Here is a 21,907-nt window from a genome sequence, read left to right as displayed (position 1 = left end):
AAAAAATGGTGTTCTAACAAAAAGTAGCTTAGAACCTTCCATAAGGTGTCATTAATCATTCATTCATCAATCTTGAGCTGTGCATTTCTATATCCAACTGTCTACCTGATAACTTTACTTAGATGTTTAAAAGGCAAACAAAATTAAAGGCAGCAAAAACTAAACAAAAACAACTCTCAGTTTCATACACACAGCCCCAACATCTTTCTCCTACTTACCTCATCTTAGTAAATGACACAATAATACACTCAGTTGGTCAAACCAAAACTTTTCTATTGGTGATCCTAGACTCCTTTCTTTCTCTCCTATATGTAGCATATTACTTCCAGAACATGAATCCAACTTCCCTTCATCTCCTCTACTGCTATGCTGTCTTACCTGCTGGGATCTCTTGGTTTCATTTCTTCAGGAACTTTCTGGTAGGTCTCCTAACTTCGTGATCCTTTAAAGTCTATTCTCCACACAGCAGCCAGAGGAGTCTTAAAAAAAAAAAAAAAAAAAAGAATCTGGTCATCACTTCTTCTTCTTGAAAGCTCCAAAACTTTTTTATTCCACATAGCATAGTGAAATGCAGACTTTTTATCTTTGCCTACAAGACCCAATATGATTGATTTCTACTCTATCCCATCTCCTACCACTTTGTTTTCTCTTCTCCAATCTACACTGGTCTTCTTTTTATCACTTAAACACACTGAATTCACACTGGAAATATATTTTGTAGCAGTTACTTGTGTATAAATCAAGTACTTCTTCGATCAAGTGTAAAATGATGACTAACACACAGATTCTGATCTCGAGAAACTTATGATCCAGTAGAAAGAAATGTGCCAGTAAGTAAACCAGAGCAAAAAGTATTCTGGTGGTATGAAAAAACTATGAATAAGCTTGTAAGATTGCAAAGAGGAGTCACCAGTTTTACTTGAGGAAACTGTTGAATGAAACTTCAAAAGATAACTTGGGAGATATTGGCCAGGAGGACCCAGATTGAGGAGGGCATTGGAAGCAGTTGGCTCTTGAGGAGGTTCATGGAGGACAGGAACCAAATATGAAGTAAGGAGACACACAAATCACTCAGCCTGGTTTGATCAAATCACCAGATCTAAACAAGGACCTATTGTTTCACGTTACCGTGAACCATAAATAAAAGTAAAAACAAAACAAAACAAAAACTAAAAAAAAAAACAAAAACAAAAACTCACAAACAGAAAAACCTCTGTGGGTCAAGTGATATCATCAGATTAAAATGCATTTCTTATGCCCAGGCCACACTATTGGTCCATTTGAACAAATAATTATTTTACTTATTAAACAGATATTTTTATCGTCTAAGATCTATACTTGGTACTGTTCAAACTATTAGAAATGGGGGATTGAGAACAACAGGCTAAGTCCCTGCTCTCATAGTCTTTACAGTTAGTGTGGGAAATAGATCAAAAACAAGCAAATAAACACTTGCTGTTTCAAGACAGCAATTAGTGCTCTGATGAGAAACAAGGCAGGGTAAAGGAAAGGTAGGAAAGGGGGATTTCTATTCCACTTGGAGTGATCATGGAAGGGCTCTCTGTGAGGAGGTAGATGTCTGACTAGAAATCGGAATAGACCAATAGACCAAGGGAGGAAGATGCAGCTCTCCTTGAGTGCTAAAATGGCAGCAAGAGAAGATGTGAAGCATGCACGTGGTCGCATTGAGTAAAGAGCAAGGAAGCAAGGACTCCTGGAGCATGGTAAGCCATTGAAAGAGTGGTAAAATCTGACTCAGAGAGAGCCAATGGCAGGTCATATAAGGCTCTGCAGACTTTCACTAGTGCTGCAAGTGACATGAGAGCTACTGGAAGTTTTTGAAAAGAGGGAAGATACTACATGACTTAGGTTATAAAATAATAATTCCAGGGATCCCTGGGTGGCTCAGCGGTAGTGCCTGCCTTTGACCCTGGGTGTGATCCTGGAGATGCAGGTTTGAGTCCCACATCGCGCCCCCTTCATGGAGCCTGCTTCTCCCTCACCTGTGTCTCTGCCTCTCTCTCTCTCTCTCTCTGTCTCTCATGAATAAATAAATAAAATCTTTAAAAATAAAATAAAATAAAATAATCATTCCGTAGAGTATGTAGTATGGAGGATAAGAAAAGAATGTGGGAGACCAATTAGATGACTATACAGTCCAGTCATCAAAGAGATGATGGTGTCTTGAACAAAAGAGTTGTCATTGGAGATGAGTGGATGGGAAGGGTTATGTTTCCAAAATGAGTAACTTAAGACTGCTTGATTTTTTTTTGAAGATTTTACTTATTTATTTGTGATTGACACAGAGAGAGAGGTAGAGACAAAGGCAGAGGGAGAAGCAGGCTCCCTGCGGGGAGACCTCTGTTGGACTCCATCCCAAAACCTCAGGATCATGCCTTAAGCTAAAGACAGATGCTCAACCACTGAGCCACCCAGGTGTCCCAAGCCTGCCTCATTTTATGTGGAGTAAGAAAAAGAGAAGAATAAAGGATAGTTTCTGATGTGTTTGCTTCTTGTTAGAACAACTAACTGACAGAATGGTTGTGCCACTTTTATATATGGACAGATTTGGAGTTGAAAACCAAAGTTTCTATTTTTGCCGTATTAATTTGTGATACCTATTGGATAAGCAAATACATATAATATTCAGACTAGAAGCAAGTAGACTTTTTTTTTAAAGATTTTATTTATTTATTTATGAGAGACACAGAGAGAAAGAGAGGCAGAGACACAAGCAGAGACACAGGCAGAGGGAGAAGAAGGCTCCATGCAGGCAGCCCGATGTGGGACCTGATCCTAGGTCTCCAGGATCATGCCCAGGGCTGAAGGTGATGCTTAACAGCTGAGCCACCTGGGGTTCCCCGCCAGGAGACATTTTGAGGGAGTTAAAATGATCCAGATTTGCAAGTGTACACCTTGACAGTAACATGTCAGTCTGAGTTGATAAGACTAAGCATTTCAGTAGATATTAACTGAGTTCCTAAGAATGAACTGAAAACTAAATCTGAGGACTAGTGGTGGGAATCCCCTAGGATATTGCTTGTTAGGTAACAAGAGTAATTAAATTAACAAGAAGGCTACAGGTTGAACCTGGAATGTGAGAAAAGGGAATTTCATGACTGTGATATTTCATTAAGAAAAGCATGAAGGACCAGTTTTGCCTAATACTAAATTTTCTAAACCTTCCTACTGCCAAATATATTAAGTTTATAATATACACTGTCTCCTTGTTTTGTGTCAATGCAGATTGACCTCAGTTCAAAAGAGACACAATTCACAGCTTTCACTGTAAAAGTCACATTTCAATCTAGTCATTTTGCTATACCTCGACCTTGATTAAACTTTGGTAAATCCTCCAGGTTCAACGATTACAATAATAAAAGAGTAAATTAACTTAATGGATGTCTAAGGACATTCATTTTGTTTCATTTCTTTTTAATCATTAATTCCAAAAAGATGTTCTAACTAGACTTTCCTATGTAGAATTCAGTGTGCTTTTCTTGACATATCTACTTCTATATTCATTCATTTAGGCTAATGAAACTAGAAAACTAGAAAAAAAATCAAACTTGAATGATCTTTTATGCTTAGATATTTAAAAAGATTTTAAAACCCACATCAATGCAAAAAGAAACATAGGAACATAACTAGAATGTGATTTTTGGTGAATTTAAGTGGAATTTTAATTAAAAATAACATCCTAATGCAATCATTTTACCAGCTAAATATCTCTTCATTCTGTCTAAAATAATGTCTTATAAGTTAAAAGAAAGAAACTAAAGATGCTTTCTAAAAATAAAACCATAATAGATATGACCTTGGAATTTTATCCCTTTCTGCTTAATGAATACAATTAATGTTCTGTAGGGGTAATTTATCTGAAACTACTGTACTCATTATGTTAAATTGTCTCTAATTATTATTTTCAGGCAATTTGGCACAAATAGACCAAGTTCAAAATTACAATCCTCATGGAATCTATGGTGTTTGATAAACAGAAAGTTATAACTTTATGTATATAATCATGATGTCAAATCAGCAGCCAATTGAGTGGAACTCAGAGCTAGTGCTTCCTACTAGCTGGAATACCAAGAAGGGGTTCAGTAGATGTGCATTTTATTCCCACTTAGCCCTTCTTTTGTGATACACAGAAACACTCTCCTAAATGGGAATGAGCCATGCTGTTTTACTCATATAGCTAAGATTAGATTCAGTTTTGAACTCATTAGCTGAAAGGAGCCTTTTTATTGTTGTAGTATAATACAATTGTGTTCCTAACTTGGAAAAAAAACAGCTAATGATACAGATGTGTTTTGGTAATGATGGGTACTATTAGTAATTCTAACCACCACTAAACTTTCAGAGAAGGAAATAAATATTCTCATTTACTATAAAAGCTCTGGTTCGTACCTTTGGTTCACACTGGATTTCATTCTTTTTCTCACAGGTTGTGAGCTGCTCACATTAACAGTGGGAACAAGGAGTCTGATAAAATAGACCTCCTAGAAGAGGCCTTGCCTTCTTACTACTGAAGAGGATCCCTCAGAAAAGTCTTTTTATAATGGGAGCTAGCCCAACAAATGCTTTCTGCCCTAGGGGCCTGTCTTACAAATAGTGATTCAAAAGAAGTACAAGGAACTGACTGACAGGAGGGAAAAGAAATGTGGTTGGGTTCAAGGGAGGTTATGTTTAGTTAAAAAAAAATGCTGGTTTAAGAATTTCCTAAAATGCTCTAGAATCTCAAAATGCTATAATCAAAAGCAATTGCAAAAATTTACTTTGACATTTGTTTTACCTTCTGTAATCTTGTGGAAATCACATCTCAACCTTTTATGATTTTTTCATTTGAACACACTTTAAAAAAGTCTTTTGGGAATGAATACATTAAAGACATTGCTATAAAGTCAGAAAGTCAGAAGGTATAGGAATATTTTGATCAAGTCAGTATGAAATCTATTGTTGTAAATCACACTGAAACTAGAAAACATGCATCATTCATGATTTCTTACAAAGAACCTAAATAGATATATATCACCAAGTAAAAGTCTATAGGTAAATTGTAGCAGTGACATAGACACTTGGCCAAATTAGAATTCTATTCCAAAATAATCAATTTTATCACCCAGTACATTTGGAAATGTTGGCATTTTACACAAGTCTCCATCATGTGTAAAAAGTGGACATAATTCCACACTCACTTTGCAAATCAGACATGGTCTGCCAATTACACTTAAATTATGTGATTCTGCTCCTATCCTGGCTAAAGATTTTGAAGATTTAATTTTTGTCTTTGCAAGGCTTCATTCTAAGGCTGCCAGATTTTGGAGAACTCTCAGGTTTGTAATTTAACACTTCTTGTGAAATCTTTTCACCAAAGCAATTGTTTTATCTCCAAAACGGTCCTAAGCTTGGCCCCGATCTCAGGAGCGTTTGTGACAGCCACATTGCCCTTGCTCACCTGTGTTAGATTTCTCCTCCTCCCTTTTTCTGCCTTTTCCACACAACAAGACAATCCAAAGTGTGTGTCATTTAGGTGTCACCAGGTCTGTGAGACGTGAAAAGCTCTGCCAGTTAACATAAAACAAAAATCCCGGAGGTTTCATGGAATCACATTTCCCTACTGCAAAGAAAGTTGAGAAGGAGGGCAAGGTAGCTTTAGAGTGGGAGTTTGAATGAGGACACTTTGGCCATGAATGGAAACTCTACATTCTTTGTTATTTTAACAGGCTGTGTCTGTTCTCCCTGAAAGAAATTGTATGAGAGAAGATTGGATTAAGTAGTTTTTATTTTATTTCAAAGCACTTGTACACTTTTTCAAAGATCAACTTACTTAGCCAAGTAATAAACTCTTGTTTTACAATAATACTAGTGTATATTATATCACTCTAGCTTACTACAAAATACAGAATTAGAGTCGGGAAACAAAACATTTGTTTCTTTGGTGAATGAGGCATATATCATTACCTATTCACTCTGCCAGATATAACTTGAACCTTTTAAGCTATTCAAAGAAATACCCAACTAGTTAATCTGCTTTAGGAGGAAAAGAAAAATAGCTTTGCACCTACTCAGCCTCTTGGTTTTATGTTGTTGTTGTTGTCTTTTTAATCTTAGCCATTTGCAGTCCAAAGTTTCTGTTTTCTTTGCAAGTGTATCTTTTATGAAAAGTTTAAAAATGGGGCTTTGTATGTTTTCCAATTCCACTTTTCAGACTTTTTAATGTATTGCAGTTTCACAGTGGATGGATGAGTGCTTTGAACCAAAGAACTCATTCGTTTGGCTGCTTATTTCTCATCACACAGAAACCAGAGTACGCAGATTTTCAAATTGTAAATAACTTAAATTATAGAATACCCTCATACTTCAAACTACCCAAGGATATGATTATTATTTACCCATTTTTAAAAACTTGGTAATATCACTTTTTAAAGTCTCTTATAAAAAAAAACTTTACTTTTAAAAAGTTTTCAATGACTGTGAACTCAGGATTTGCTTAGACACTGCTCTATAAAAAACTCAGTTTTATAATTTCTTTCTAATTAACTTGATTTTTTTTCTTGCTCACAGCCAATTCTTTGATCTTTTACTTTTGTTTTTACCATTCTGTGTAATAGTCAACTTTGCTATAGATAAAGAATCAAGTAGTCTGCTTACCTTTTACAAAGAGTGGCTTTAGGGCTCAGCGGTTTAGCGCCACCTTCAGCCCAGGGTGTGATCCTGGAGGCCGAGAGATCGAGTCCCACATGAGGCTCCCTGCATGGAGCCTGCTTCTCCCTCTGCCTGTGTCTCTGCCTCTCTCTCTCTCTCTCTTTCTGTGTCTCTCATGAATAAATAAATAAAATCTTAAAAAAAAAGAGTGGCTTTAAAAAAATTATATATTCCCAGTTCATGTCATTTTTATTACATTCTGTTAACTTGCTACTAACACTACTTCTTGATGGATTCATATTCTAAGGTGGTCACTACAGCTTTGTCTACATAACAATCAGAAAAAAAGTTGTGGGTGGTCTCAGTTGGTATGTGAATTAACCACTTGATTTCTACTTCCACTGAATGTTTCAGGTTAAGTGATTCTTTCAGTCAGAAGTGATGCTTTCAGACATGTTACTACAGATGAATGAACTAACCATCTTGTTCAGCCATCTTTGTGTGTTGCTGGCTGCATCAAGAGATATACTACCCTGTCTCGGTCAAAAATGATAATAACCTGTCAACTTTTTCTGAATGAAAATAGATACTGGTACAAAAATGTCCTATCATCCTAAATTGTCCCTTATTAAGTCTTCTGAAAATTTGAAGTATTCTTGGGTTTGGAGGAATCTGCCACTCTAAGTTCCAAACAGTTCCATCCCACCTTAGAAGAATGTGTTTCCTTACGTGGTCCCATAAAGAAGAAAAGATAAATTTTCTCTTTACATCCTGACAGAACTTTGTGCATCTTTTCTTTTGTTTACACTTAAAGAATTCAAGAAAAAAAAATGGGAGAAATGACATTATACAGGAATACAAGTGTGAGCTCTCCCAAGTTCTGTATCAAGTCTTATATCAACCACATGTAATTGTGTTGAAGCTGTTATTGGGCACCCCGTGTGGCACACCAAGACACACATATGACCGCACTGCAGAGCATCTTGATAGGGGAGGGTTCTATCCTCAGAATCAGTGAACGGTTTCCCATTAGAGTTAGTAAACTTTTAGAATGTTATTCAGGGATCCCTGGGTGGCTCAGCAGTTAAGCGCCTGCCTTCAGCCCAGGGCATGATCCTGGATCAAATCCCATGTCAGGCTCACTGCATGGAGCCTGCTTCTCCCTCTGCCTGTGTCTCTGCCTCTCTCTCCTCTCTCTCTCTCACATGAATAAATAAATAAAATATTTTAAAAATGTTATTTAATTCATTGGCTCTCATACTTAGACATTATTTAAAAATGTAGGAACAGAGGAAGCAGAGTAGAGAAACAAGATGACTAGGAAATACAAGAAAATGAAAGGAAGAAAGAAGAAGAAAAAAGAATTAGTTATGGAAATCAGTGCTGGAAAATAACCAAATCTCTTTTGATATTTGCCCTACCAGTATGTAGTTTGTGAATTAAAAACTAACAATAGAAAAACAAATCCTAAGCATTTCTTCAAAATCTAGCAGAGATGATTGACAAAGATTGAGTGGGCAAATGGTAACATTTCTCAGCACCTAGCATAGTGTTTGCATTGAGTGTATGCTTCTTTTTTTTTTTTTTTAAGATTTATTTATTTATTTATTTATTTATTTATTTATTTATTTATGATAGACATAGAGAGAGAGAGATAGAGGCAGAGACACAGGCAGAAGGAGAAGCAGGCTCCATGCCGGGAGCTTGATGTGGGACTCGATCCCGGGACTCCAGGTTCGCACCCTGGGCCAAAGGCAGGCGCTAAACCATTGAGCCACTCAGGGATCCCCTGAGTGGATGCTTCTTAAAGGGTGGTAGAATTAATGAAGAGAAATATAATAAAATGCCCCTAAGGGATCTGATACCATCCTGAGACAATGCAAGAGAGGAGAGGAAGGTTCTGTGACGAGCATGTCTGAAGGTGATACTCCTGATAGCAGGTGAAGTAATGATGGTGATAAAGCATAGAGTGGACTGTCACTGGCCTTCCCCTTCTTCTGGAGTTATGGCATCATGAAACCAATGAGTTTAAATAGCCAAGAATTTGGGGTGAAATTATAATCCCTTTAAACCTAACATTCTACATTAGGACAGGGTATAACTGATTTGAAGTAAAATTAGGTCAGATGTGGCAGCAGATACATCTGGATGCCCTATCAAATTATTAACATTCTCTTCAAATTGTGTTAATTATAAGATGATAGCAATTACAAATAAATCCAAGGATTATTTTTTTTAATTTTGTGTAAATTATATCTTATTGACTCAACATGGCTTTCCAATTCCCCAAATGCAGTTTAAAAAGAATCACAAGCATTTGACCTGATATTACTATAGATCACAACACAAAAGCCTCAAATTAAGGCAGTTACAATTTAAAAGTAAGGAAAATTGAACAGATGTCAGATGGAAAAGGCTTTAAAAATTAAGTAGACTTTGTTTTCGGGTAGTTTTAGATTCATAGAAATATTCAACAGGAAGTACAGAAGGTTCTCATATTTCCCTTGCCCTCCCAAGCCACAGCCTTCCCCCTTACCACCATACCCCATCAGAGTGCTACATTTGTTAAAATTCACAAACCTGTGTCGACACATCATTATAACCTAAAGTCTACAGCTTACAGTAAGGTTCATGATTGGTGAACATGCTAAGGGTTTTGATAAATGTGTAATGACAAATGTCTAACGCTGCAGTATCCTATGCAATCATTTCTCAACTGAAAATCCTCTGTGCTTTACCTGTGTATCCATTCTTCCCCAAACACCTAGAAACCACTGATTTTATTGTCTCCCTGATTTTGCCTTTTCAAGAATATTGTATAGTTTACATCATATGGTATGTAGTCTTTTCAGATTGCTTTCTTTCACTTAGTAAAATGCATTTAAAATTCCTCCATATCTTATCATGGCTTGATAGCTCTTTAATACTAAATAATATTCCATTGTCTAGATGTATCACAGTTTATCCATTCACTTATTCAAGGACATCTTGGTTGCTACCAAGTTTCATAGCTACGAATAAAGCTGCCATAAACCTCTGTGTACAGATGCTTTTCTTTTTGAAAATTTCTAATGGTCACAAATAAATGAGTTAGTGAGTTTTAAAGTGTTTAGTGAAATAAGTCTTATGCAAAGACTCCACACCATTTACTCATAGTTGATATAATGTTTTAAATTCCTTTTCATAAGTCATAATATCATTTTTATTATATTACATACTTATTATGTTAATGTCAGGTGTTTTTCTAATACTGGGAAACAACATGGAAAGATTGTGAGTTTGAGTCTTAGTTCCAGCATTCCAGGCCCTAAAAGCTCTTTCACCTTGGAGGAGTAATTAACTACCGTGAGGGTCATTTCTTCATCTGCAAAGTGGGAGTTGATAATATCTGCAAACATGTACACAGGAAGCACTCTGTTGCAGACACATGGTTCTTAAAGTTAAACACACACACAGTCACACACATTCGCTTCTACATCAGACCTATGATGTAAAGAATGATTATCATTAAATTGTCAATGTATAGATAAGGAAGCTGAGTTGACACAGAGAGGTTAAGTAAGTTGTTTAAGTCCACAGTTTGGCTTGTGAGTTTGTGCTCTAAATCATTATTCATACTGCTTCAAGCATGCCTACGTGCTAGGGATAGTGTGCAAATTAAATGAGATAATCCATATAATGTGCTTAGAAAAGTTTCAGGAGTGTAATCAGTTTTCCATAAAGTTTAAACATGATTGCAATGATGTGCACATCACATAACCACATCTAATATTGATTAAATCTTTACTCATTCTCAAAACCTCATAAGGTAATTATTTTACCTGGGAAATGAGAGAATTGTTGATTATGTAGCAGAGGAGTGGCCAATTTTGGGATCAAATGTCTCTGACTTCAAATCTTTTCACTATAGCCCCTGATCTTCATAGCTGCTGCTGATAGATGTAGATGTATTAATAAGAGACTTCCTCTTGATGTTTTTTTTTTTAATTTGGGGAAAGTAAACTGGAGTTTAGAAGTGACTGAATAGTGTTCCATGTAATTGGCATATTAATATGTTCATGTTAATATGTTCTAATAAAGTATGGTTTTCCCTAACATGGGACCTTGAGATAGAGTCTCCACAGTAACACCTTAGAATCACAGCAAGTGTCGTGTTTGGCGTAAGGCAATCCCAAAGTGATTCCCATTCTCCTGTTTGCAGGCACTTAATCTTGAGCAAGTTACAAATGCTCTCTAAATTCATTACCTTCTCTTTGAAATGGGCATAAAATACCTTACTACACTTCATTTGAAGATTCAGGATACTAAAATGAAAACTTATAATTATGCTTTTTATTAGCTTCCTCTAGCTGCCTCTGTCCTTTGGTTCACAGGCTGTTCTTCCAACTTGAAGAGCACCACTTCGATCTCGAGTCTGTCATCCTATTGCTTACTCTTCAGACTGACTTCCGTGCTCCTGTATAAGGACCATTGTAATTATATTGACCCACTCAGTGGATCCAGGATAATCCTACGATTTCAAGATCTTTACTTTACTCATATCTACAAAGTCTAATTTAAAAGTATCTTTCAAAGGTAATACAGATTCTGAGGATTAAGACACATAGCCTTTTGAGGGGCATTATTCAGCCCACTAAATGTGCTTATGATGTTCCATCTTATTCATGGTAGCCAAAGACTGCATAATGATATTTTGAACAGCAGGAGCTCATGGTCCTTTGACCAAAAACCCTTCCCATGTGCTCTCATTTCTCATTCTCACAACGACACTCTGAAGTTTCCTAGATGAGAAAACCAAGACACACAGGGGCAAATTAACTTGCCTATTGATCACACCACTGTGATTCTAGAAAACAGCTAGGATTTTAAGTTGGTGATTAGATTCCAGAGGCCCTGACTAAGCAACATTGTTCTAATGCCTCGTGAGTGCCATTCTTTCAGGCTATTGTGGTTCCTTAGAGCAGGCAGGTTAACAATCAGTGTATAATTAAGTGAGGTTCTTTCTTTTTCCTTTCTTTCTTTCTTTCTCTCTTTCTTTCTTTCTTTCTTTGTTTGTTTCTTCTTTCTTCTTCTTTCTTTTTATTTTAGTTGGGGTTCTTTCACCAGTGGAATGGCAAATACTCAAGGATCTGGGTTTAGGACTACTCTGTTCACAGCTTGAAACAGGTAAGGCTTGTCCTCAGCCAGTACTTTTCCATGATACCTTCTTTGGCACAGGGTAGCTTGCCATCATTGATAGAAGGCATTCTTATCAGAAGCCTATTTTCAGACCTTACCCTAAATATAAACAATAAATTCCAACTTGTGCACCCTTTTCCTGAGGATATTGTGTTTTGGATATAACTGAACTTTCCTCCATATTCCAACATTTTATGATAGTTATATTACAGAATAATCACAGAAGGTTGTTGGGAGGAAGAATTGGCCAAGAATGAGTATTCCTGCTGCCTTCAGACTTTTTCAGAATTAGATAATTTGTTTAAATCATTGCACTTGCCTTTGCATATGATGATATTTCTTGTTTCCTACTAAATCCAAATCTACCTACATCAGCCTTCAAACACTGATACACAGTGTATTCAATGTACAGTTTTGATTACTCCAGAGCAAGCCCTCTGTTCCAGCTGGAGAAAACTAGTTGTCATTTCTTACTTCTCTGAAGTTTCTGGACTCATGCCTCTCACTCTCATCTGTAAATCCAGACTTCCTCAAAAGCCAGTAATTTGACTCTCCCTTTGGCTCTGGATTTCTCTTCTTATATCTTTTCCCTGAGAAATGAACTTGGAAGACCCTAGCTGTAAGAGCTCTGGGAAAGGTCATGAGGTACACATAATTACAGGGAGAGATCCTGTTGGCTAATATATCAAAATATTAACCTGCCAGTGTTTGAACTACTTTTTGAAGAAAAGATACATGAAGGACTTGCAAAGAAAGAGGATGTCTTTAACCCATAAGGTTCTTATCAACAAAGATGACAAAATCTTCTCATGAAATATCCTTAGCTGGCAACCAAACAACTGCCTGGATGACGTCAGTTTGGCAATTCTTATAAGCCATACAAATTCTCTTTATTCAAATTGTGTCTTGAAATTATTTGGTAAATACATATTCTCTACCTATACCGTTAAGATGTACATTTCTTGAAAGTAAAGAGACACTGCTTTGTATCCTTTAAACATGTAATCCAATGATACTATATGTAGGTACTCAAAAATATTTTGCACATTTTCTCTTATGGCGTTCATCATTAGGGGAATGACTGTCCAAGTTGAGATGGCTGAGCAACTGCTAATGACCAACATTTCCTCTACTTATTCATTTCTGTCAACTAATTGATTTGTCCTGCCAGCATAAATGAAACTTACACAGCTTATTGCAAATTTTTTAAAAATTAAGATAGATTATAAATAAAAATATAACTGAAGAGATGTTAGACTCTTAACCCCTGTCTTGCTGATAGTGACTTTAGTGGGACTGAATGAGAACTAATTTAGCTAATATTTTCTAATTAATTGTATGATCCACTCAAGTTGGAGTAGAAAATGGAGCCTAGTAAAATTACTTCAAGACCAAAAATAGAGATTCAAAATATCTCCCAACCAGATTTTATACCTAGTAGAACAATAGATCCAATAAAATACCTAAAAGCCTAATCTGAAATTACTATACAGGTGATGAAGTTAAGAAATCAGAGTCAGCCTTGGAACATGAGCATAAATGTAATGAAATGAATAAATAAATGATAATATACACTTTGGCAGTGGTGTACCAAGGAGGAGGAATCAAGGGCATAGTCTTCCCTAGTGGGGAGGATAATTTTATCACTAATATTGCTTAAAATTACCAGCACATGATAATTATGATAAAAGATAGACTTGTGTTTACATAGTTTATTATTGTTTTAAAATTCTCTATGTGTAATGCAAACCCTTAACGAGTGGATCCCTGGTAAACTAATTCCATCCCTCCTCTCTTGGTACACAATTGTATTTTGATTATCTAATATCTGGAGAATGTGTTTTCTTGAATTTTGCTCAGTAAATATATGCATAGTAAACAAGTCAACCATTTTGACTGACTCCTACAAGGTTATACGTAGGACTGATTTATATCCTAGACAAGAGAGTAAAGTAGGAATTATCTTGGTTTAGCACTTCTTACATCATAAATTCTTCTTTTTTTTAAAGAAAACATTGCTACATATTAAAGTGCTACAGCAGATTCTGGGGATGTAAAGATAAATAAGAGTCACACCCAGTTTTCCACATTAGCCTGTGGGAAATCACAATCCAGTAGGAATAACAAACACAAATAAACAACAACTTATAAAACATGTGGATGCACACGGTGGGAACGGTGAGTATAAAGTCTGTGGTGGCCAAGAAAAAGGAGCAAGTGGTTTCCCTTGAAGTAGAAGTGTTGAAGTCACACCCCTGAACTAGATTTTGAAAGACAAAAATGATTTTGCCTGCTGGAGTAGCGGGAAGCGGGCCATTTGTTTCTGTACTGACAATGTAGGCAGCAAAATAACTGGCTAATTTCCTTTATGCCAAGGTTTTACCTATCTCAGGAACAGTAATTGCTTTGTAACAGAGGACATTTGGAAGTGGGACAATGTAAGTCATTGAATCACCAAATAGTGGACACTCAGGTGATACAGAAGATAGCATTTTTGTTTAGGGAGTTTTCTGGCCTTCCTTAGATCATACCCTTTGAGTGATTACCTAATATATACAGATTTGGGTTCTCAGATTTGGGTTCTCCAAATGGAGACATTCCAATAAAAAGGAGACATAGGGTCATTTCCACCAAATAAATAATGTGTTTTAATAGTTGGAAAAAAAACTAATGAACTCAGAGTTGTTTTAAAATGTATGGGGTTTAGTTTTTGAAAAAGAAATCACCTCAGTTTCCCAATAGGGTTATAAAATACAAGTACTAGAAAATGTCAATGCAGGTTGTAAAATATTAAGTACCCCTGGAAATTATCTACGTAATCGTGGTTTGTAGGATTTCCATTTCAGGAAAAGACTTATTAAGGTTACTACACCTTGGGTCACCGACATTGCATCATCCTTCTAGTGGCCTAACTCTACTTCAAGATCTCTGCAGGTGGTGTAGCTGCCATCCTTGCCAACACTGCCCTGCCCCACAACTCCCTTACAGGCAGTGGTGGCTGGAGTGGATCAATCTCTAAAGATAGTGACTATTGTTATCTCTATAGCCTTTGACTAATTTCTTATTTCTCTTTCTGACTAGAGGATTCCAAGAAAGCAAACAGAATTGATAAAAGTTGAGGAAAAAGTGCTAGTCCCACCCTTCTTATGTTTTTCTCTCCATTTCTATCTTCTCTGCTGATTGTTCATGGCCCACCTGCTTGCTACTTGAGGCAAAAGCTCCCACATCTAATTCGAGTGTGCCTTGGCAAGTGAAGTCACTATTTAGACACATCTCTCAAATGCTGGCATTGGCAGATTCTGTACCACGGTTATGCCTATGGAGATATGAATTGTTATTCTGATTTCTCATCCTCAGATTCAAACTCATTTGTGGGTTTTGCTATAAATGAACTGCTCTTATGGTGTGTAAGGGTGTAAATGGCTTTTAAACTTCTAATTCTATCCAGTATGTTTTGAAATACCTTTCAATGAATGCATTTTTTTTTCATGGAAAATAGATATTTGCCAATCTAGCTTTAAACAGGAAAGAAAAAAAACCTTTATTCACAAATTGTTTAGCTTCCTATTTTGCTTGTTAAGTTTCAGGTGTATACTTCTGGGCCCAGCTGGTTTCTAAGCTTTTCAGGAGACTCTGTCTCTGAAAACAGGTATTTTCACCAAATTGTCATTAAACAGGGGGTACATTTTTATTCATGTCAACACCCCTTCTCTCTTTGGGGTTGGTTTCTTTTTTGTTCAGGTGCAAATGTCTCTGCACAGCTGTCTGGAGCACCCTTCAAGCCTTGTGCAGAAAATAAAAATATTTTCCTATTCAGCTATAGCAACAAAAGAAAGGGGAAAAAAAGCCAGGCTTGCCTTTTCTACTTTCTGAGCATGTAAGTAGCAGTTCCACACTGTCCCCTCATGGGAGCCTGGCCCCAAACAGCACACTGCAGGCTCACTGCCAACCCATTTTGTGTAGAAGTAGCATTGGCAGGAGTTTGCTTTGGCATAGGATCTGTTTCTTTCTTAACCTAAGGCTATTACAAGCTTCCTGTTGTATCTGCTCTATTCTGTTTGTTGTCTATCGTTCTGCTCTGACCAGGTCTACCTTTTAATCTACTTAGTACATGAAGGGAATATAACAAATCCTTCAATTACTTTATCTTATCACAGACTGCTCTGGCACATTTTTTTTTTTCTGTTTTAAAGTTAATTTCTCGGGATTTGGAGTTAGGAAACTATCGAAAAAATCAGTCTGTCTTACTCATCAATATTAGACAACCTTGTAAATGGCCATTCTTGAGTGCCCTTGCATCTCCTGAATCTGCATGGACTGCTTGCAAACATTCAAAATGAACACAGGTCCTGGCATTGGATCATTCTGGCCAGAGTATGTTGGCAAAATATCAAGAGCTTGTATGTTCTTGTTTTGGTACCATTTTAATAAGCAAGTTATATTTGAAAGTCAAAACAATTACACTAATCTTATAGCTCATTGGTATTTCCCTCAGTTAATCAATGATGTAATGGGTAGTTAGCTTCTGTAATCGATGATAACTTTGTTTAATTCCAGGACTTGTAAATTTCCCAGCAACTCTGGGCAAGTAACCACTCCTGGTCTCAACTGTATCATCCATTAAGATGGGGATAAGAGTAAAGTTTGCAGCATTTGGGTTATTGTAAGAATTGCATTATATGATATAATCCACATACAGCATTTTGCATATTGCCTGGCACTTCATGCTCAATGAAAATGGTAATGAAGGTGATGACGATGATGACTGATGTGACTCCAGTTAGTAACAAGCCAGCTTTCTTTAGGCTTACTCATGCTTTAGGCTACTATGTGACAGAGTCTTGATGAAATAATAGAATATAACCCTGAATGCAATCTTTTGCCACTTCCTCATTTGTAGATGCAAAAACTAAGAATTAAATAAGATAGACAAGAGCCCTAGATTTTATAATTAGAAGCAGATCCAAGAATAAAACCTTGATTCTTTATCCAGAGTCGCCAAAACTCTTGTTTTTCTCTCCACAGTGTGTTGTTTTCTTGACAACTTCAGTTGTCCTTTGCTCCAACAATAAAAAAAATCTTACAAATGGAAAGCAGATACTAAGGCCGGATTTAGAGGAAGAAGAGGGAAAAAAGGAAGAGAGAGAATTCTAAATTTCCTAGTCCACAGCACACTCACTAAGATCTACCCTTGCTGGATCTCTAAGAAAAGTGAGCTTGGATAAGAACTAAAAAAAAATCTTTAATTTCATTACTTGTTAGACCTATACTGGAAAATTAGGCTGGACTATACATAACTCGCAAAGACTTCTTGCTTCTATTCTAGAAGCATTCTTCAGTGAACTTCTTCAACTTTTTCCCAAGACTTAACTCGCTTTTTTTTTTTGTCTTGTATGGCTGAATTGCTGGTTCACTAACAAAAGCCATGACCCCTAATATCTTTCTCTTTTAACAATTCACAATGGAGATTGAAGTCAGGTAATGTCTTTTCCAGCTTCCTTGGGAACAAGGGTGAGTGACCACATATGACCGAAAAGATGCCTACTGGGGAGCTTGTAAGGTTTTTGCTACCTTACAAAAGAGGATAACAGGACAGAAAAGCTCAGTCTCCATTTTTAAAATTTGAGCATGAATATTGTGTTTGGAGCTAAAGGAGCCATTTTTTCTCTCTGAAACAATAATCACGAGGACAATAAGCCAACATATAAGAATACTGGAATGAAAAGAGAGAAAGAAACTAAACTCTTGTGAATATTATGGAATCGCTGACCTATCCTGAGATCACACATCCCAGGTTTGTTGTTAACAATAAATGTTATGTTTTAAGGCATTATTAGTTGAGTTCTCTATTGCCTGTAGCAGTTGTCATTTCTAGATTATACTTTTTGATGCGGAGTGGTAAGCATGTGGGTAGCATGTCCACCTAAGTGGAGGAAGATTCCAAATTCTTCTTACTTTGTCAGCTTCAGGGAAGGGGAAAAACATATATGGAAATCTACAAAGCAACATGGAGATGATTCAAAGATGATTCAGGTAGTAAAGAGATTTACTGTCTTGGTATAGGTCTAAATATAATATTGCTAATCCTACCTACCATTAAAAGCTTTACCTTCCAGCACAGTACATCAATTATTTGTCTTTAAGAGATAGTCTCAAACAATGTTCCAAACCATCTAAAAATCCGTGTATTTGGAGTTTCACTGAACTTTGCAGGTAAGGAGGAATTCCTAATTGTGTATCATGAAGGTGTTTTTTAATTTCCTGATACTTTACATCATAAGTCATGTTTCATTTTGCTCAGCTGCATGTTTGACATCATCAACTGACTTAATGTAAAGCCCAATGGAACATACTACATATCTCTAAAAGCCACTCAGAGACAATTAACTTGCCAATGCAGATGCTTATTTTAGAAGTACACACTAAAACTTCTTTAAAATTTGTTTGATATATACTTTTTGCAAAGTGACTTAAAATGCACATATTCTTTGACTCTGCAATTATACCTTCAGGAACCCTAATTTATTCACTGTGTTAAATTAAAGATGGCTGTAGTTATTTATTACTGCTGTTGAGAATAGAGTTCAATTTCTCTCCCTTTAACTTTGGGCTGGCCGTAGTAGATTCCTTGACTAGTAGAAAGTGGCAAAAGTGATGTTATGGAACTTCTAAAGTTAGGCCATAAAACACCTTGCAGCCACCATCTGGGATTTTTGGAATACTCTTTCTTGAGCTCCAAGTAGCTGTGTCTATGACCAAATATACTGAAACTGCCATGCCGAGCAGTCTACATGGAAGCACCTCTGTCAACAGTCCCAGCTGAGCCCAGCTTTCTAATCATCTTTGTCAAGCCACCAGTCACAAGAGGGAAGTTGTCTCAAACCCCAGACAGCACATTTGGCCCCTAACTTCCACTGAGTGACTTCCACTCATGTCATACGAAAAAGAAGAATCACCCGTGAATTTATGACACATAAAACCTTGAGATAAAATAAATGACTATTTTAAGCTTCTAAATTCTGTGGTAATTTGTTATATTGTAATAGGTTACTGTAAAAATCAGTACAAAAAGACATGTATATGCAAGAATGCTCATTGAAACATTAACTGTAAAAATTAAAACCTATGAACAGTTTAAATTCCATTAATAAGGGATGAGTTAAGCAATTTGTAGCAAATCCATATGAGAATCTGTAATACATATGGCTGTTGAAATGATTATATATTTGTATAATATGATGCCCATGATGTATGAAGTCAATAATATTCCAAGTTGAAAACAGCATTATATATAGTATGAGTTCACACACACAGAAATGTGTTTACATAGATAGTTCTCTGCATGTATGCATGCGTGTGTATCAGTGTATCACAAACACATATGTACAAGTCTATACGCACAGCTGTTAATAGTTTCAGCATCTTGGGAAATTTCTCCTCCCCCTGCCACATACTTTAGTGTTCTTGTTCATTAGACTGTATTGCTGTTGTTTTTGTTTACATTGCTTAAGCAGTATGCATGCATTAAAAACATTTTGGAAATCAGCAAAAGGGTTAAAAAAAGTAGATATTACAATTTTATCTAAAGATACTCTTTGTATCTTAAGCTTTCTCTATGCATGTTTCATTTTAAGTGTGGTTCAAGTGTTACATTGCTTTACATCTTTTATACGTTGGGCTTTCCAGATTTAAATCATATCATCTGCAAATAATTATTTGCTTTCTTCTTTCCAGGTTTCACTAGCTAGACTTAGGACAATGTTCAATAGGAACAGTGTCTTCCTGAAGCTTTGGATTATGTCCCATACTGTCTCTTGGATCAAGCTTGATAGTCTTCATCATGTTGAGGAAGCATTTTTATTTCTTATATTAAAAACTTATACTAGTTGATGGTTCTTGGATTTTTGTTATAGTCTTGCACATCCAAATGGAAAGACTCTATTATTTTTATATTCATCTTGTCTATGTGATAAATTTTATTAGTAGATTTCATAATGATGAATAGTTTGATTCTTGGACTAAAGACTATTTTGTTGTAGTCTGTTTAAAATTTTGCATGTCTACAGTCATAAAGAATTGGATATACAGATTTCTGAGTATCTTTGTCAGCTTATTTTCAGAACAGTTCTTGCTTTATAAAGTGAATTTAGTAACTTCCTTTTTATAATCTATGTTTTCTAGTAATTTTTATAGCACAGACATTATCTGTGTTTTGAAAACTTAGAATAAGTCAAGTGTAAAACTATCTGTCTCTGGAGATTCTTTTTTGTTTGTGCTAAGTTTTTGACAGTTTCCAGTTTTTTTGCTTTATTTTTTCCTTTTAAAGTCCTTGAATTTGTTTTGGCTATTTATGTTTTTCATTAAAAATTTGTCCATTTTCTTGAGATTTTTAAATATACTAGTGTCAATTGTTCTAATTTTAAAATGTATTCTATACCTATTAAAATATTCCCTTTCTAATTTTTGAAGTATTTTTAATTAGCCAGAGTTTTTCTATATAATTCTTTATAAAAATATCATATTTATTATTTCCATTCTTTTGCTATGTAATTATTTCTGCTTGAAGCTCCCTTATTTACTTTCTTCTGAATTATTTAGATTTTGCTTATTTTTCTTGCTATCTCTTGAGTAAATCCTTACTATAATATTTCCTTTATTTTAAAAATAATGAAAATAACAGATGCTCTGAATGTAGCATTGGTTAGATCTCATAGATCTAATATGGATATGTTTCTTTTCCTACTTATTCTGTTAATGTTAATCCAATTTTCTCTTGACTGATTTTTATTTACAAGGTTGCAAAAAAATTCCAAGTTTTTGCATTTTGTTGGTGCTATTTATATTCATTTACCTTATTAACAATCTTAAAATACAGCTAGTTAGGTAGATATTCATATGTGGTAATATTAAAACTGTGAAGTTTTCTTACACCAATTTATGAAAGTTAAGAATGGCTCTATAATAATTTGCCCCCTCTTTAGGAAAACAACTTTCCTCTACGCCCAAATTCTACCCCTGCCTAGCATTATCCTCAGTAATTTCACTTGGAGATAAGACCCAACAATTTTTCTTTGTTATTGCTACCTGTTTGGAAGAAAAAAATGTTCTAAAGAACACTCTTGAGAGTTGCTGTTGTTTGTTGTTTTAACATCTGAATGGAGTATATTCTGAGTCCAGACACTTCTGAGAACATCTTTGCATTGCTCTCATATAGGAATTATAACTTGGGTGAATATAGAATATAAATATATTACTGTTAAAGTTTTATTGGTGTGATTCCAGTTTCTTACTGCATTTAATATGGGCCAAAAATTGGAGACCAGCCTGACATTCTCTTTATCTTGTGAGATACCATTTGGTTGTTATTGAGTGTTGAAGAAACTTTTAACTTTACACCTTAAATAATTAGGTTAACACAAAGTGAAAATCCTTTTCTTAATTTTTTTCTTAACATAGTAAATATAAGAAAGTTTATTAGTCTATATCCTGTCTCTTCTCTTTGAAGATATGATCAGAAAATTTTCTTTATATTTTTATAACTGATTTATTTTGTATGTATTTTCTTTGCTTTTAAATATTATTATTGTAATTAACATATTTTATCAAAGCATTATTGGATATTTTAAAATGTGCTATTCTTCAGTATGTAATTCAATTTAACTATCACCCAAAATATATATCAAAAATTATTGAGTCTTTTTCTTACATCTATTAACATAGATTACTTCTGCTGATTCCAGAAGCTCATATAAATGGAATAATACAAGAGGTATTCTTTTGGGTTAAGTTTCTTTGATTCAGCATAATCTTTGTAAGAGTCACTCTGTTGATTCATATATCAGTAAGACATTCCATTTCACTTCTGAGTAGTCTTTTATTGTGTAACTACCCTATGGTTTATTTACCTTTCTTCCTTTTAATGAGCACAAAGAAGTTTATAGTTTTTTTACTATTGTGACTAAATCTGCAAGGAACATTTTTGTTCAAGTCTTTATTGTGGATTTATGTTTTTATTTATCTTGGATTGATACCTATAAGTAGAATTGGTGTGTAATAACAGATTATTATCTAATACCTTCTA

The 21,907-nt window shown here is 35.4% G+C and overlaps 1 long non-coding RNA gene across 1 annotated transcript in view; it reads right to left on the bottom strand.

Annotated features, from left to right (window-relative positions):
• Positions 1–406: 406 nt before the first annotated feature.
• The window catches only part of LOC140598467 (uncharacterized), a 42,760-nt gene continuing 21,259 nt past the window's right edge, over positions 407–21,907 (bottom strand). Inside the window, exon 3 of the long non-coding RNA XR_012000892.1 lies at positions 407–479. This is a non-coding gene — a long non-coding RNA (uncharacterized lncRNA). The remainder of the gene's footprint in view (positions 480–21,907) is intronic.

Source organism: Vulpes vulpes, chromosome 4 (assembly GCF_048418805.1).
Source record: "Vulpes vulpes isolate BD-2025 chromosome 4, VulVul3, whole genome shotgun sequence".
Taxonomy (NCBI): domain Eukaryota; kingdom Metazoa; phylum Chordata; class Mammalia; order Carnivora; family Canidae; genus Vulpes; species Vulpes vulpes.
This window is presented reverse-complemented; position numbering and strand designations above follow the sequence as displayed.